Genomic DNA, 14,445 nt, shown 5'->3' with positions numbered 1-14,445 from the left:
CTGCGGTGGCGCGCCCGTGACGTCACCGCGCCCGTCCCGCCTTGGGTCCGGCCTCCGGGCTTAGCTCCTCCCACCCAAGCGCAGGTGAGCAAGCGCGTTGATACTGCGCCTGCGCACTTTTCCCTCCTTGGCTAATTTCTGGTTAACCATGTTCCTGCCACTCAAGAGATGACTCACTTAATGCCCGGGAGTCCTAGGACCTGGGAGCCAGCCTAGCTCCGGAACATTACAGCAAGGACAGTTCGAGAGACTAGTGTGGTGACACACTTCTTGTAACCACAGCCTTTTGGTTTCTGAGGCTGGAGTATTGCTAGTTCAAGGCCAGCCTTGGCTATGGGAGCTTCTGGCTCAAAAAAAAAAAAAAGGTGGAGTGGAGAAGGATGAAAAAGAAAGAAAATGTGAATAGAAGCTCTGAGAACCTAGGGAAGGCAGAAAACACATCTTGTATGTCAGGTGCCTATGGGTAGTGCCATTTTAACGGTGAGAGAGCCCCTGGCTTGCTGCAGGAAGACACAGCAGCACAGAAACCAGCTGTCTGCTATAGTGCTTGCCGTTTGCTAAAAAGAAGATGGGAGCTGGGGGGGGGGGAGCAGAGAACGCAGAGACAAACTGTACACAACACTGAAGTCTCTCTAGTAGTATCAGTAATTTCGAGGGTTACAACATTAGCAGAGACAGAACGGTGGTCAGTAGTTGCTGTGTTCAAGGTCCTGTGCAGGCCGTTCCTAGCTCTATCCTCTTCACATCTTGTGACCCAGCTGTTGTCCCTTAAAACACACCTCCCATGGGTTTCCATTTAACCAGCAGGCAGGCAGTACACTAAGCTTTTTGTGCACATTATCTTATCTGTTCCTCCTTCAATAACCCTATCGGGGTTGTCACCATTTCACAGATGAGGAGTTGTAGTCATGGTAAGTAACTTCTTTAATGTCACAGCACATAAACTGCTTGGAACTGGGATTTGAGCCAAATACATCACTGGATGCCAGCAACCCCAGCCATACCACCACCCACACGAGGCTGCATCCACTGGCTTCATCTGTCCTGCTGTTCTCTTTCAGGTGCCTCAGTCTCAGCCAGCTGAACCCTCTTTGTTACCTGCAAGGGCCCTGGACTCCTGCCAAGTCCTAAGATTGCTTGTCACACCTGCCTGCCCCGATTCTTGCTTCCATCCAAACCCAAGCAAGCCATCGTAGCAGGAGTCAGCTGTGAGCAGCCTTCCCTAGCTGTTCAGCCGACAATGACCCCTCCTCTGAACTACCCAAAGCTTCACTGACATCTCGTCCAGCATCTCTTTTTTTAGAGAGACAGGCACGCCTGCTCTCCTCAGCCAGGACTCAGCTGCACTGGGAATCCAGGCTCTCCTCACTTCCTTCAGGCCGGTCACTGTCCCACAGGCTCTGAAATCTTTACTCTCGGTAATACCCCTTCTCCTGGAGACAAGATGCACAAGAAATTTCTTTACCTCCACTTTTGTTTTCTCCTCCGACTTGCCCGCTCTTCTGCTCATTCCTCACCCATTCAGCCCTCGCCAACTGTAATCCCATCTTCCTGAGTCACCTCTGCCTTTCTGGCTGCTACATCCAGCGAACATTTCCAGTCTTCCTTGCAGGAGCTCTCAGCAACACTGGACACTTCACTGTTCTTCCTTTCCCCACCTTAGCGTCCAGGAGACCACCTCTCTTGGCCTCCTACCCTCAAGGTCTCCTTTGGGTTTTTCTTCCCTTGAATGTCATCTATCTGCCACCTTCCTTGCTTCTAACCCTCCCTGGGGATTGCATTCACGTTCACATTCACCATCAGCTGTTAGCTAATGTCTCCAGAAGCTAGAGCACTGGCACATAGTATCTCTGCTATGAAAGGATAAAGGGCTTGCAAGATGTCCCATTAGGAGATGCTCACAGGATCTCTTACCACTGTATGTAAATTTGTAGTTACCTCAAAATGAAGTGCTGACGAATGTGAAAATGCTGTAAAGTCCTGCTTTGCAGGCCCAGCCTGAGGGAGGTGGGAGGATTCCACCTTGCATGAGTTACCTGGTTGCTTTTTCCAACTGTAGAGCAGGAATAATCACAAGAGCAACTTCACCGGGCGAAACTGAAGTGAGCTAAAGGATGGAAATTCCTTTGGTTTGGTTTGGTTTTTTGGTGGATTTGTTGTTTTGTTTGTTTGTTCGTCCATTTGTTGTCCTGGAACTCGCCCTATAGACTAGACTGGCCTCTGCTTCCTGAGGGTTGAGATTAAAGTCGTGCAGTGCCACCACCTGGCTCCTCAGCACGTTTTAAGTGCTCAAAATCTGTGGACTGGCAAAATGACTTGGTGGATAAAACACTTGCTGTACAAACCTGAAGAACTGAGTACAATCCCCCAGCCCCATGGTGAAGGAGAAGCAGTTCCCCAGAACTGTCCTCTTTCCTCCTCTCATGCACACATGCACAGCTGCAAACACACACACACACCACATAATAATTTTTTTTTTAACGTTAGTTGTGGGTGGGCACTGAGAAGCGGCTCATCAGTTAATAGCACTTGCTGCTCTTGCAGAGGACCTGGGGCTGGTTAGAGTTAGTGATGTAGACCCAGAGTTAATGAAATACTCTATTCAGTTGCTAGAGTATTTGCATAGCCCTAGGTTTGATCTCCAGCATCAACCCCAGGTACATGGCTGTAATCTCAGCACTTGGGAATGGGGGTAAGAGTATCAGGAGAAGAGGTCCATTCTCAGTTACATAGCTAGTTCAAGGCCAGGAGGAGGACAAGGAGACTCATCATCATTGTAGGAGGTCCAGAAGTCTAGAATGCCACACGTAATACCAAAGCTGTCTGCTGGAATCTACCTCCTCCTTTGGATGACTGTTCCCAGGGGCCCCCTTAGTCTCTCAAGCACGCAGCCTCTGCAGACCCCACTTCTCCCTCTTCTGACCCAGCTCATCCCTGAACCTACAGGGTCCATAGCCGCTCCCACTCTTCCCTCTTCCCTCCTGCACACACACCTTTACCCATTCCTCTGCTCACCTGAGACCATCTTCAAGGACACAGGGACACTCCCCCCGGACACGCCCCTGGGACACGCCCCGGGACACGCCCCCCAGGCGGGGGGGGCCTATTCAGCTCCACCAGAACCTGCTCCAGCTTTAACCACCTCCTACTCTTTTCACAGCTCAGCTCAGAGCTCACCTGGTCCCTTCAGGGAGTCTTCCCTCACACACCCCAGTGGGATAGGTGTCCGTCTGGCTTACTTCCCTGGGCTTGCCCAGTCCTGCACTTGGCACATGCAAAGTCGCTGCCTGTTTGCTTAATGGATCCTCTGCCTAGACTGAGGCTACCGGGAAAACTGGCTGGAGTAACTTCAATGCATCTAGCCTCTAGCACAACTATTCCCCAAGTGATTCATGCCTGTCAGTATCTCCCCATGGTCTGGGCACTCACGCACGCATCTTCCAGGTTTGTATGTTCTCGTTTCTTCCACTCTAAAGCCCAGTATAATATCTCTTCCCTTAAAATGGTGCATTGGGTCTGGGAGAAATAAGAAGTCTCACATTCGCCGGGCGGTGGTGGTGCACACCTTTAATCCCAGCACTTGGGAGGCAGAGGCAGGCGGATTTTTTAGTTTAAGGCCAGCCTGGTCTACAGAGTGAGTTCCAGGACAGCCAGGCCTACACAGAGAAACCCTGTCTCGGTAAAAAAAAAAAAAGAAGAAGAAGAAGAAGAAGAAGAAGAAGAAGAAGAAGAAGAAGAAGAAGAAGAAGAAGAAGAAGAAGAAGAAGAAGAAAGAGAGAAGAAGAAGAAGAAGAAGAAGAAGAAGAAGAAGAAGAAGAAGAAGAAGAAAAGAAAAAAAGAAAAAAAAAAGTCTCCAGGAGCTCTTAGTTCCATAGGAGGCACTAATTCGACTCAGAATACAACGCACTAGTTCCTCCAGTAAAAGTCTGAGCCTAGGGAAGAGTTAGAGTCTCCTGCCTCTGTTCCAGTCAGGTGTGGGAAAGCAGACCTGTGATCCCAGCGCACCACGGGCCATCCTGGGCTAAACAGCAAGATCCTGTCTCAAAGAAAATAAGGCCTCCCCACTTAGAGAAAAAAATTGCTTGTTTTGATGACCTAACCACCTGGCATTCTACCCTCAGTAACGCTCCCCAAAGGCAAATCCATTCTCTAGGCAACTTTCCCACCTGGGTCTGACCTGAGGCTGGCTGTGACTGGTGGCAGCGTTAATTATATTGATTGTTCCCTTCGGCTACTCTCGGATTGGGGAATATGATTCCCAAACTCCTAGGTTTTTTGGGGGGGACAAAGATCAGCGAATAAAAGAAGGCTCTAAAGACCAGAACAATGAGCAAAGCCTTGCCCTGTTCATAAGATACTTTGGGGTGATCTTAGTTATTTTCAGTACTGGTAATGGGACCCAGGGTGTGGCATATACTAGGCAAGTGCTATAGCATTTAGATACACCTCCAGGCCTAGCTCTGACATTTTATAATTGAATTCTACATATTTGTCCCCTCCTGAACATCATGACTCAGCAGGCTTTGCAAATAAAAACAAGAGGCTAAGAAAGAACAGAAAATGACCAGAGAGGACACTTAATACATTAACTTGACATTTCAGAGGATTGTCTTGCATCGTTACGGGAGTGTGTTTATGGGCCACATAACTGAGTCATAAAATTCACGATGGCCTTTGGAGGAATTCTAAGCTGACATTCTGAGCGCAAGCTGGAAAGGTTGAATGGTTAAGCATGATTTCTGCCACGAGGGGGCGCACTCGCCTACTCTTCCCGAGAACTGTGGGTTTCGCAAGCATCTCTGCACTTCAAATTCCCGTTCCTGGCCAGATCTCCCGTGCTATCCTCTATGGTTTTCTCATTTCTTCAAAATATTCCTTATCTTTCTCACGTCTCTCAATACTTGTTCAAATTATGTCAAAACTTAACACCTCGGGCTGGCAGAGCGCTTGCCTGGCATACACAAGGCTCTGGCTGGGTTCAATCCCCAGAGCTATGGAAACTGACCTGGGCAAGAGGGCACCACCAAAACAAAAACAAAACTCCTTAATGAGCAGTCAACATGCACTGCCTCACACCATTCTAGGGCTCTAGGGTTTGGAGGTGTCTGAATGGACAGTGTGTGGGTTTGGATGACACCTCAGCTAGATCTTAGCTTCACCTACATCTGAGGCTGGATGGAGCTTTGTCCCTGTAAGCGTTGGCGCTGCGTGGCTGCTAACTTGGTGCTAGCACGAGCATACAGTCACACTGGAAGACGGTTCTGGTAACTTTTCATCTGGGGCTCTCCAGAGGGATTCTTGAGTGTCTTACCGGCACCATGACTAACATTCCGGAGCAAGAGATCCAACATGGAACGAGGCAAGAAACCAATCCCCCAGAGAGCACTCTGTCACTTTTACGTTACTGTATTATGGTTTTATGGGTTAGTCCCTTTTGTATGTGGAAGGGGGGATGGCAAGATGCTTGCTGCACGAACCTGACAGCCTGAGTTTGACCCCCAAAGCTCATATAAAAGTGACTAACGATAATTAACTGCAAAGTCACCCTCTGCACTGCTTCCCCCCCACACACACACACACACACGCCTCATACATAAGAACGAATACAACAATTCAGCAATGAATAACTTTTATTTTTCAGTGTGGAAGGAATATTATACAAAAGTAATATTAGCAGCTGAGAAGAGTACAGGCCCTGTGGAGGGCTTGCCCCTGACCACCTCCCAGTCACCACCCACATCCTGTTAAATAGCTCAGCCCTTGGTGGCATCTCTCATATAACCCCTCACCTCCTTTTCTATGCTTGGACAGAGCTCTGTTCTACATCTGGTAGACGCCCATCATCCTGAATTTCTCCCGTGGTGCCCTGAGCTTCTGAGAGCAGACATTCAACATCTGGGCATCTCCAGTTTTTACCAAGTATAGAGACCTGACATACTAGGTGATCAGTGGCTGCTTAAAAATAGATGTCTATCTGAGCTTGGTAGTGCAAACCTGCACCCTTAGTACTAGCGAGTCAGAGGGAGGATTGCAAGTTGTTGGGCCAGCCTGGGCTACATAGTCAGACTGTTTATTAAAATGCATAAATAATAAGTGTGGGTGAAGCTGTAGAGAAAGGGATACAAGCATTGTGAGTGGTGCAGCCTGTAGCGGTGAATTAGTTAATCCACTTTGGTGCCTGACAGTTGTGCGTGCTGCACCCACCCAAGAGCTCTCCGGATTCGCAAATGGAAGACACACACACTCCAGCCAATTTTGTTATGCCTTGACTAGCTCAATGGTTGGGCACTTCTAAACCTCCCCCAGCCAACACATTCTCCCCTCCAGTGTTCCTGACTTAACATCTCTTAAATCTATATTTTATCTTGTTGCCCTGGTTCCTTCTGGGCACCCCCTTATCTTTGCTGACCAACCCCACCCCACCCTACTACCCCCTACCCCCACTCCCCCTTCCCTTCCCCCCCTTCCCTTCCCCCATTCAGCCACTAGTCATTGGCTCTTTATTGATCAAAACCAATTGGGGACAAGGCCCTTCAGCGTCTGGGCACACAGAATGCTGGTTTGGGGGGTCAAAGAAGACAAAACATTAGAACCAATTTCCAACAGCAGCTTGTGTAGAAAACAGCATAGAAATTTCTCAAAGATTTTTCCTCGATAATTTATTTACTCATTTTATATCCATATAACTGTGACCACTACCACCTCAAATTTCTCAGAAATTTAAAAATAGAATTATAATGTAATCCAACAATTCCACTGTTGGTTACACACTATACCTAAAAGAGTTGAACGCAGGGTCTAAAAAGATGTGTATGTCCATGTCTGGGCATCATTTCTCATACTAGCACTAAGTGGGACACACCCAGTGTGCATCACTAAATGAGTGGACACACAAAACTAGAATTCACACACTAGGATAGTGTTCAGCCTTAAGTGAGACCCTGTCCCAAAGAGGTGTGTGTGGTGGGGGCAGAGGCGGAGGGTTCTGACATGTGTCACAACACAGATGAACCTGGGCAACTGTCACAAAACTGTACAGATTCCAATCACGTGAGGTTCCTGGAGTGGCTAAATTCACATGAATGGAAAGTAGAAGGATGTGAAGGGAAACGAGTTGTTTAGTGAGAATTTCCATCCTGTGAGATGGGAAGAGCTCTGCAGATGGGGCAGTGGTGATAGCTGCCCAACAAATGGTGTGAACAGACTTCATGCTGCCCAACAGACAGTGTGAACAGACTTCATGCTGCCCAACAGTATGAATAGACTTCATGCTGCCCAATGAACAGTGTGAACGGACTTCATGCTGCCCAACAAATGGTGTGAACAGACTTCATGCTGCCCAACAGACAGTGTGAACGGACNATGGTGTGAACAGACTTCATGCTGCCCAACAGACAGTGTGAACGGACCTCATGCTGCCCAATGAACAGTGTGAACGGACTTCATGCTGCCCAACAGACAGTGTGAACAGACTTCATGCTGCCCAACAGTATGAATAGACCTCATGCTGCCCAATGAACAGTGTGAACGGACTTCATGCTGCCCAACAGTGTGAACGGACTTTATGCTGCCCAATGAACAGTGTGAACGGACTTTATGCTGCCCAATGAACAGTGTGAACGGACTTCATGCTGCAAAGAGAGAAATCAGAGTTACTCACAAGATACACAGTGTTCTTTTGAGGCTGAAATTATTCTGGAATGAGCTGGTGGCAATGGCTTATATTAGTTCTGTAAAATTCATCTTGAAGTGAAAACTGTTATGTGGAATTCTACACTGTATGAACTGTGCTTCCCCTTCTCTTAATGAATGGAAAAAGGAAAGAATGTTTGGCACATGTCTTCAGGTTCTCTTTAGCATTTGCATTTTCGTCTTTTGTATGTAAATGCACCCTTTGACTGTATAATTCTTTTTGATCAACAGCTTTGCTCCTGTTGCCCTTGAACGGTGTTCCATAAATACATCTTTATGTTCTTGTACCTGGGAAAGAAGAGCTCATGAGTAATGAGCTTTCCAGCTGGGAGACAGTGAGTTGTTGGACAAACAGCAAGGCAACGAATGTCTGCAGCTACATCCTTACTCAGCAGCTCTTGGCAGCCATGAAAACAACCATTCATCAAACACTGGCGCAAAAAAACTCTCACAGTGGAAAGCAGCAAAAACCTCCCTAATAAACCTCCTGGCTCCCACGAAAGAGGCAATTAACTATCATCCACGAAACCTGTCAGGGATCACTCCCTCACGCACAACACACTCCCTTCCACGGAACCACGGGATTGATGGGCAGAGGCTGCTCGTCGGGGACGATGGCTCTCGGCCCCTTTGCACATGCATATAACTTCCAAGGACGTGAGTGGGGTTGCTGAACGTAGCTTGCAGTCCAAGATGCTCAAAAGTCAGAAACTTACATCCGGCTACCTCCCTCCTGGACCAGCCAGCTCACTGCAGAGGGAAAGTACCTCGTAGAGACCATCCCCCACTTCTGGAGACAACCCACAGTGGACCACCGTTGTGAGAGGAGAACCTCAGTCAACATTCTAGCATGGGGTGGGAATGAGGTCACAAGCTCTACCCCTAACTGACAGGGAGGGCTATGGGGTTTGCTTAAAATACACATCTATTTAATGTGTATTTTCTTTTGTGTGTTTATGTGTATTTTATTTTATTTTATTTGTTTTATTTAATGTATATTTTATTTTGTGTTTGTGTGTATTTTATTTTATTTGTTTTATTTAATGTGTATTTTCTTTTGAGTGTTTATGTGTATTTTATTTTATTTGTGTGTATGGATGTGTTTGCTGTGTGTATGTATGTGCAACACGTGTGTGCCTGGTGCCCACAGAGGTCTGAAGAGGGCATCAGATCTTCTGAAACCAGAGTTACAGAGGGTTGTTAGCCACTATGTGGTTGCTGGGAATTGAACCTGGGTCCTCTTACAAGAGCAACAAGTCCTGTAAACTGCTTGGCCACCTTTTTAGCCCAGAGAGTTTGGTTTTTTGAAGGTGCAGCTCCTGGTGGGCTGACTGTGCTCCATTGGATAGCCCTATACCTAGAAATGTATGGAGCAAAAATTGGAGTTTTTAAATAAACAATCTAAGAAGACAAGAAGTTGGGGTGGATCTGGGAGGAGTTGGGAAGTCATGTGGTCAAAATACATTGTGTGATGTTCTTAAAGAACTTATAAAAATGTTTTTTTTTTTTAAGGAGGTACTGGAGAGATGACTCACCATCTTAAGATTGGATTAAGATTAAGGGCACTGGCTGCTCTTGCAGAGGACACAGGTTCAATTCCTAACCCTCTTGGCAGCTCACAACCATCTGTAACTCCAGTTCCATTAGATCTGACATCCACTTTGACCTCTACAGGCACCAAGAACAAACATGGTGCATGGACATAGATGTAAGCATACCGCTCATATACATAAAATATCAAAAAATTAAACTGAAAGTATGTATGATGCTGGGCGTGGTGATGCACGCCTTTAATCCCAGCACTTGGGAGGCAGAGGCAGGCGGATTTCTGAGTTCAAGGCCAGCCTGGTCTACAGAGTGAGTTCCAGGACAGCCAAGACTACACAGAGAAACCCTGTCTTGAAAAAAACCAAAAAAAAAAAAAAAGTATGTATGTATGAATATTAATCAATTTGATTTTCTTAGGTTCCTGAAATGTTTTTGTTATAATATCTGGGCAACAACATCCATTAATCAAGGATTCACAGAATATCTTTCATGAGAATATGGGGGTAAATACCTCAGAATTTTTTTTAAAAACAAGTTCATTTTCTTTTTAAGATTTATCTATTTTTATTTATATGAGTACACTGTAGCTATCTTCAGACACACACCAGAAGAGGACATCAGATCCCATTACAGATGTTGTGAGCCATCATGTGATTGCTGGGATTTGAACTCAGGACCTCTGGAAGAGCAGTCAGTGCCCTTAACCACTGAGCCATCACTCCAGCCCCGACAAGTTCTTGTCTGTATCCAGCCCAGGCTGGTCTCTGGCTCTCAAACTCTCAAGCTCTTTAACCTTCCTGGCTCCAGGGCTAAGTTACAGGCGTGTGCCTGTATGCCTGCTTTAATAGCCTTCATCTTTCTTGGGGGGAAATCACACTCTGGGCCCAGAATAGTAGATGCTTGCCTAGTGTGCACAAAGCCCTGAGTTCAATCTCTAGTTCAGGCGTGGTGGTGCTCACCTTTAATCCTGGCACTTGGGAGGCAGAGGCTGGCAGATCTCTGATTTTGAGACTAGCCTGCTCTACATTGTGAGACCCAGTTTCAAACAAACAAACAAACAAAAAAGGGGTCCTGCTAATCCCCGTATGTTCTTTGTTTCCTGCTTGCAGCCTCCACAACTATGCTGTGGCATGTGCATAGACACATACATACACATACAAACACACACACAAAAGTAAACTAATACATAATATTTTTTAAAGATTTATTTGTATTTCAGATTTTGCCTATATATATATATATATATATATATATATATATACCAAGTATATACCAGGTATATTACTTGCCCTGGAACTAGAATTGCAGATGGTTGTGAGCTACCATGTGGGCTCTAAGCATGGAACCATGTACTAATGCAAGAGCAAGTAGTCCTTTTATCCACTGATCCCCAAAATAAATGTCTTTTTTAAAAACCAAACTAGCAGCCAAGCAATGGTCACACATGCCTTTAATCCCAGCACTTGGGAGGCAGAGGCACGCAGATCTCTGTGAGTTCAAGGCCAGCCTGGTCTACAAAATGAGTTCCAGAATGGTCAAGTCTACACAAACCCTGTTTGAAAACATAGGGAGATGGGGAATTAGTCAAACATGGTAATAATGCATTTTTTTTAAGATTTATTTATTATTATATCTAAGTACACTGTAGCTGTCTTCAGATGCACCAGAAGAGGGCATCAGATCTCATTACGGATGGTTGTGAGCCACCATGTGGTTGCTGGGATTTGAACTCCGGACCTTCGGAAGAGCAGTCAGTGCTCTTAACGACTGAGCCATCTCTCCAGCCCCGTAATAATGCATTTTAATCCCAGCACTCACGTAGGCAGATGAGTTTCTCTGAGCCTGAGGCCAGCTTGGTCTACAGAGTGAGTTCCAGACCAGACAGAGAAAGCTACATATCGAGACCCTGTCTTAACCCCTTCCAAACAACAAAAACAAAACTAACAGCAAAAAAAACTTAAAAACAAAACCAAAAACCGACCAACAAACAAACAAGCCCCTCCCTGCAAAATACAAACTATCCCGGCACATAGAATAAGATGAAAAACTCCTTAATTTATCCTGGGTCTGGACTTACCCTGCTTGATACAAACGCTGAGCCAAACCACAACCTACCTCATCTCAGAAATCAAAATCTACTGCATGACTGACCATCACGGACAGATCAAGGGAAACTGAAGCCCCAGTGAAGGCTTGGTCAGTTCTCATAGTAACTGCATTTATAAGGAAGCCTTTGAAACAATGTAAATGTCCATCAGCAGGTGAAGAGATAAATAAATTATAATAATAATAAATTCCATACAATGGAATACACCCAGTCACAAAAATGAATGATTTGGTCTGTAATCCCAGCACTCAGGGGGCAAAGGCAGGAGGTTCACTACAAGTTCTAGACCAGCTTGGTCTCCACCTTGATCAAACCACCTAAAACAGCATAGCAAGAACCTGTCTTAAAAGGGGGGTGGGGGAGGCTGAAGAGATGGTGTAGTCACGGGTTGCAAAGAGCAAGGCCCGCTGCAATTCGGGCCAGAAATTCTAATAGGATAAAACTGACTTCATCCGGGCTGGCATGCATTCTATTTATCTGGGGGAAAAAAAATCAAATAGTCAAATTCATGTGGAGAATCAGGATCCAAATTTTTGACTGTCCTAGATTGTTTATTGGATATGAATTTTACAAATATCACGTGTATTGGCAGTAACGGTGGAGCTAGAGAGTAGCCTGAACCCAATTGTGTGGTGGAACTTGTGGCCCTTTCGGCCAGCAGATGTCAACCCACGCATCTCTCTGTGTTTGTGGACTGGTTTGGTGATCCACTGGGTGTCAGGATTTCTTCTGATAGCTTTATGGAACGGATCAATGAGGATAACCTCAAAAAATTTATATGTGGAATCTTCACCAACCCAGTAGGAATTCAGGACTCTCAAAGCCCCACAATGGCGCCCAGCTCTCTCCTCAGCAACAGACTGAAGGCTTCGGGCAAATTTAAGCTGGTTAACACCATGGTGGACAGGCTTGCCGTAAGTTGCACCCTTAGGAACTGGGCATTTACGACCACCACGGCGGACACGAATCCTGTAAATGACATAGCCTTGCTTAGCCTTGTACCCCAGTCTTTCAGGCCGGGTGGGGCGGGGAGCCCTGTGCAGCGCAGAGAGCTGGCGGTACTGCCAGCAGCGGACCCTCAGAAGAAAGCGCATTCTGTCGGACTGCTTCTTCCTCCATAGCTCCTGGATGTATTTGTATGTACCCATCTTGACTCACCTGATGGCTGCTGCCAGAGGGGAAAAAAGCAGGATCCATATTTAATCCCCTTCCCACACATGTGACCCTAAACTTTTAACTTCTGATGCTTTGCAGGAAAAACCTGGTAGGTTTGTTTCCTTGGAGTAGTTGTCTCCATCATGACTTAACACGGCTATAGTTATACCAAGCTGATATCTACATACCCTACAATAAGATCTGTAAGGTGGTTCATTTATTTAACTTAAAAAAAAAAAAAATCCAAAGGCTAGCAAGATGGCTCACCGGTTAACAGCACTGGCTGCTCTTCCAGAGGACTCAGGTTCGATCTCAGCACCTATACTGTGATACACAACCATCTATAACTCCAGTTCCAGGGGATCCGACACACTCTTTAGGCCTCTGTGAGCACCCGGTACACTTACATGGTACACAGACATACGTGCAGGCCAAACACCCATGCGTACAAAATTAAATTGAAAAGTCAGACTCTGCAAGAAACCTACTAGTTCCCAGGGACCCAGGGAAGAGACAGCAAGCAGCTGATAAATTCAACCACTGATGATCTGAGAGGCAGAAAAGTCGCGTGCAAAGGGAAGATATGCACCAGCTGTGTGACTGAAAACAGCTCCCTTTGCCCAGATAAGTCTCAGGATCCATAAAAACATAAACAAACTCCCGAGGGTAATCTGTAGCCTTTTCACTACTGACAGCTGAGGTCAGAGGCTACTTTACCCCCAGATAAGTTCTTCATGAGAACGCGTCCCTTGCTAGCTGAAAGGAAAGCAGGAGAAGGAACCTTTGGAGATAGAGACAAGGCAGGGTGGGAGGGCATTGCAAGGGAACAACAAAGAAGGAGACAAAGAAGGGCCTCAGATTACAGGAAAGCTGTGCCCCCCACATCGGCCTACGGATGCTAAGACTGTCCTCTCTCAGCTGGGGAAGAGGCATGGAGCCTTGGGCAGAAGAAAATTCACATTCCTCATCACTACAGACTATCGGGCATGGTACGGGCTCTGCTTTGATTGTACTTGGTCTTGTGAAATCCTGCAGAGAACAGCCATGCTGCCTCAGGCAGAGCTGTATAGATTTGATTGCCGGGTCCTCCGGTCTATGGCCTGGCCAGCATCTCATGATGCTCTTTCTACATCCAGTGAAGGAGGCATGAGCATTAGCCCCATTGGCTGAGTGATGGCGTTCTGAGCCACAGAGGCTCAGGAAGCTGCTTAAGACCAGACCAACCAGCAGGAAATTGGGTTGACCAGACTGAAAGAGAGTTATGTTAAATGCCCAGGAGCCACAGAAGAGGTTGTGAGGAGCCTGTGAGAGGCGGGAGGGACTGAGAAAGCAGGCTGCGGGCAGGCCAGGTGGTTACACTGAAGGAGTGTCTTAGGTTCGGGGTTGTCTGTGCACATCTGGCAGACAGAAACCAGCAGAGGAAGTAGGAGAGCTGGGCTTGGCACAGCGAGGGAACCTCTAACCTGAAGGGAAGTCTCTAACACCCCTGTCAACCAGGGTTGTAATAGCTGGGTTTCTTTACAGTCCTTCCAGCTGGCGACAGAAAGAAACTCAAAGGAACCCTATCTGGGTGACGGTTTTGTGTAACTAAACAGGCTAGAAGTTACAGAGGGAAATGCAAATGAACTCATAAAGAAGGAGCTGAGCTTACCAGGAAATTAGCATTTCCTTAGCTGGCTATGATAGGAAATGTATGTAGATAAAGCCCCTGCCAATCGCCTCCCGCTCCTGGGACAGAACGGGTTCTTTCCTCTAAGTGCCAGGAAGGGATCCTTAGCAACACTTCCTCTTCCTCTGCCAGACACCACTTATTTTCCTCTTGCAACAGGCGTTCTTTAACAGATCAGGGAAGAAGGATTTTTTTTTTTTTTTTTTTTTTTTTTTTTTTTTTTTTTTTTTTTTTTTGTTTTTTCCTGGCTGTCCTGGCACTCACTTTGTAGACC

The 14,445-nt window shown here is 46.4% G+C and overlaps 1 pseudogene; it reads right to left on the bottom strand.

Annotated features, from left to right (window-relative positions):
- Positions 1-11,898: 11,898 nt before the first annotated feature.
- LOC110285323 lies at positions 11,899-12,504 on the bottom strand (annotated as a pseudogene).
- Between the last annotated feature and the right edge of the window lie 1,941 nt (positions 12,505-14,445).

The sequence above is a fragment of the Mus caroli genome, chromosome 19 (genome assembly GCF_900094665.2).
Source record: "Mus caroli chromosome 19, CAROLI_EIJ_v1.1, whole genome shotgun sequence".
NCBI classification, from domain to species: Eukaryota; Metazoa; Chordata; class Mammalia; order Rodentia; family Muridae; genus Mus; species Mus caroli.
The sequence above is the reverse complement of the archived record's forward strand: the minus strand, read 5'-3'. Positions and strand labels throughout refer to the sequence as shown.